Raw genomic sequence first — 3893 nt, 5'->3', positions numbered from 1 at the left:
ACAATTGAAGCTATATATGGATTTGTCACAATTGATCCTCCGAAGACCAAATGAAGAAGCTGAAATATGCTTTTTGAATCCCAGAAAATACCAAAACTAACCGCAACCAACAATTCGGAAAAAGAAATAACCTGATTGCAAATCCATAATCTCAAAATTAAAGAAACAAAACTGTTGATGATGAGGATTGAGAGCATAGACTAGACTCATATGTCTATCATCTGGTTTTTTTTTTTTTTTTTTTGAATTCAACCCATTCATTATCTTATACTCTAGCGGCATCAGAATTACCCAGATCATATAACTGATTCGATTTTAGAGTTGCATTTGGAATTGGGGACATAAATGACGACGTAATAGCTGCAGATTGAATCTGCCCATGAACACAAACCGTGGATGCAAAGATCCTAAAGAAGTACAGAAGAATTGACGAAGGGGAAAAGGGGACAAATTGCTGTCCTCTTAAATGAGGTTTTAAAGTTATTTTGCTGAGGTGTCATTGTATGACCCTTTGGATTTATAATCTATGGTTCATAATTAAAGTCAAGGACAAGTCTCAGTCAATGAGAGGATCTGGATCCAACAAACAAATCACACCACACTCTCACTCACACTAATCTCACACTAATAAAAGAAGCAAGCCTAGCAAGGGTGGGTGTTGTTCCATTTTGGTTACAAAAACAGTGGATTTGCATCTGCAACACTCAAATGCAGCACTACTTCATTTACGTGCATAGTAGCAAGTGCAAACCTGCAAGCAAAATCCATGACAACCCAATATCAAAAACAGCATACTCAATCTATTTGCTAACTGTGTAAGCAAAAAATGATTCAAAGCGTAAAATAACTCCAAATGTCATTTTGAGTAAGCATAGCATGGTTACAGTCAGTGAATTTGCCACCTGGTTAAAAGGTTTTGGTGTTTTGTTGGGTAGGTCTATGATTTTGAATCCAGAACCTGTGTTTCCTTTTACTGTCAAATTCTTACACAAACAGTTGGCAAATCTACCCAACAAAATCTTCACATACAAAACAATTTAAAGAATCAGGAAAAAAAAAATTGAAAAAAAAAAAAACCAAAACAACCAAATACCACACACTCTGCAAAATGTGCTAGAGAACCAAAAAGCAGCCTCAAATAAACTTCTGTTATTATCCTCAGTTTTCGGTATCCTAACAAATAAAAAATTTATTAGTACCTGAGCTGCATCAATTTCTATGGTTTGCTTTGATACGGCCTTGAGAGTTGCTCAAAAACAGAACCATCTTCAGAGAAGAAGAACTTGGTATCATTTTCTCTCTTGAAACCACCATACTGAATCAGTATCTTCTCAGCTGTAATGTACCTGAAAATATACACAATTTTAGTTCACTTCGCAAATGTCAAGTATCTAATGGAGTCAAAATCAGATCTTTGATGGCTAATAATGGAGGGAAAAGACTTACTTGAGAAGAGTCTCAGGGACCTTAGCAGGGGGAGAGCCACAACAAACTTGCTCTTGGTTCGTTTAGTCAAGAGTGGAGACAATAGTACCAAAATGGAACATTGATGAAAATCTACAATGAAAATGATACAAAACCCATCACTTTAGAACCAACATACAAAACACAGGCCTTCTTGCACTCCATCACCATTAGGGAATTGGTAAAGTTAGTGATCTGTGAAGTAAGAGTATTTTTCCACAAAATTCATGAATGCTACAATTTCAAAATGCCAGATTACTATATGAAGAATGCATATCAGTAAGTACTGACTGTACTGTCATTGTTTCAGAAAGGGGGGGAAAAAAACTTGTTTTCACAGCCTCTTTTCTATTATATTAGTATAATGGAATTTGAAAAATTCATTTAGACATAATTCAGCCTCTTGTATTAGAATTAGACATAACTCAGCCTCTTGTATTAGAAATAGACATAATGGAATTCAAAAAAGTTTATCATCACATTCCACTTAAACCAATATAAGGGCCGAGGCTGACAGAAACAGCCATACGCATTTCGTCAATCATTTTGCATCTTGAAAACTCAAAAAATTAAAAAAAAACAAACACCAGCTTCACAAATTACCTAAACAATGGTAAAATTTTCCTCATGAAGAATAATAAAAGGTAAAAGCCTTTGAAACAAACATCATGGTAAGTCGTAGCCAACACATTAGTAATAAGTAAAAAGAGCACCCAAAAGATTCCTGATTGAGAAAGACAATGAGGAATTAAGCATATCCAGAATCAGAAATGCATAAAGGGAAGGGAAAACACAAACCCAGAAAAAGGGGTCGTATGATAGAGAAATAATAGCTATAAAGCTGAAGCTCCAGAACTAACCTGTTCTGCTTGGCTCTTTCAGTTTGAACTTGAAGGTAGATATGAATTCAATTCAGCCACCAAAACAGGGAGAACACAACCCAACCCAGTTCAACTCACTGTCGTTCTATTCTTCAATAAGCAAAAGTATCAAAATTTCACACAACCCACGTTGGCTTTATCTTTTCTCCTATAAACCTCGAATTTCACGAATTCGACAATAATCTCACAACCCCAATCAAACAAATTGAACTCCCCTAATCACAATTCTCACTGCCCAATTAAAAATGTGCAGAACAAATTTCACTGAAACTGTAAGTAGGAATCTATTCCTTATATTTATAAGCAAACCCACCCAGAGTAGACTGGTGAAACATCAAATTAAAAACTCTGTATACAATCAGTCAACCCCCCAACATCGTTGATCGTTGATAAAGAAAAGAGCGAGAGAGCCATTCACCTTCGTGGGCTACCTCAATTTCCAAAGCCTGACATGATATTTCAAGTTTCTTTCTTCGTCTCCTCTCTTTTTCTCTATGTTGGCAGAATCCAGATCAAAGCTCTCGTTGATATCTCCGTCTCCCATCAGATCAAAACCACGCGAAAACCATCCGCAGAAGCCAGATGTCGTCTCCTTCCTTTCTATTTGCATGCGAACCACCTGTCTCCCTGTTTCTCTGTAAATCATGGGCACAAACAGGGACAAAATCGGAAGTTCGAAAGTTTCCCAAGATGAACAGTAAACAGCTGCTCGCTTTATTAGAGCAAGTTCACCCGTTGGTCACCAAGCCACCTACTATTCACTGCTTTTTATGTGTATTTTCATTCTCTGGGTCACGGGTACAGTATATTTCGTGCCCTGTGTCACTCTGGGTCACTTTCTAGGTCACCCTGGTGACCTGCATGCTGACCTGGTGATCCAGATCTTATTGGAAACTGTGCCCGTGACCCAGAGTGAATAAATACTAAAAAACAGTAAATAGTAGGTGACCCAACATGTAAACTTTCTCTTAATAGAGATATATTCTTACGACACAGCTATCAGACAAGCACTTAATGCATGCTTTGTCTCTTGACCAATACAATCTGCATATGAGAAAGCAGTAAATTTGCAATATGAAAAATCAAATCAAGTTTGCAACATGGCTAGCTACATGCATAGCCCACAATAGGTGGTAAAAAATGAAAAACGTGGTGGTCATCTATAGAAACCCACCAAACCAATAGTTTGCTCATTTATTTGATTTGCTATTTCAACAATAGACTCTCTCAATTTCGCTATTAGCATTACTCACATAACCTGCAAAAGTACAAATCACCAGTATTAAGTCAAAACAATGAAACAATTAATAATCCTTATTCTCAGCACCAATAAGGAGGTGCACTGCCTAAGTAAAGATACCAAATGCACAACGAAAGCTTCAAAAGTTCACTAAGCAGGAAGAGAACCTTCAAGCATTGCTATCCCACGCGGCACGTCTTCTGAATGCCTCGAATGAACAAGAGATCGGACGACCATGACAGTCGCTTGAGACATTCTTTGAAAAATTCATCAGATGAACCTTTCTGAGCCTCAGAAACTTCTCTTTC

The 3893-nt window shown here is 37.2% G+C and overlaps 1 long non-coding RNA gene across 1 annotated transcript; it reads right to left on the bottom strand.

Annotated features, from left to right (window-relative positions):
- Positions 1–467: 467 nt before the first annotated feature.
- Positions 468–2967, bottom strand: LOC133731991 (uncharacterized). Its single transcript, XR_009856882.1, has 4 exons — positions 2325–2967; positions 1447–1557; positions 1200–1346; positions 468–751 (listed from the first exon to the last, which is right to left on the bottom strand). It is a non-coding gene; the product is annotated as an uncharacterized LOC133731991 (long non-coding RNA).
- Positions 2968–3893: the final 926 nt, after the last annotated feature.

Source organism: Rosa rugosa, chromosome 2, assembly GCF_958449725.1.
Source record: "Rosa rugosa chromosome 2, drRosRugo1.1, whole genome shotgun sequence".
Taxonomy (NCBI): domain Eukaryota; kingdom Viridiplantae; phylum Streptophyta; class Magnoliopsida; order Rosales; family Rosaceae; genus Rosa; species Rosa rugosa.
This window is presented reverse-complemented; position numbering and strand designations above follow the sequence as displayed.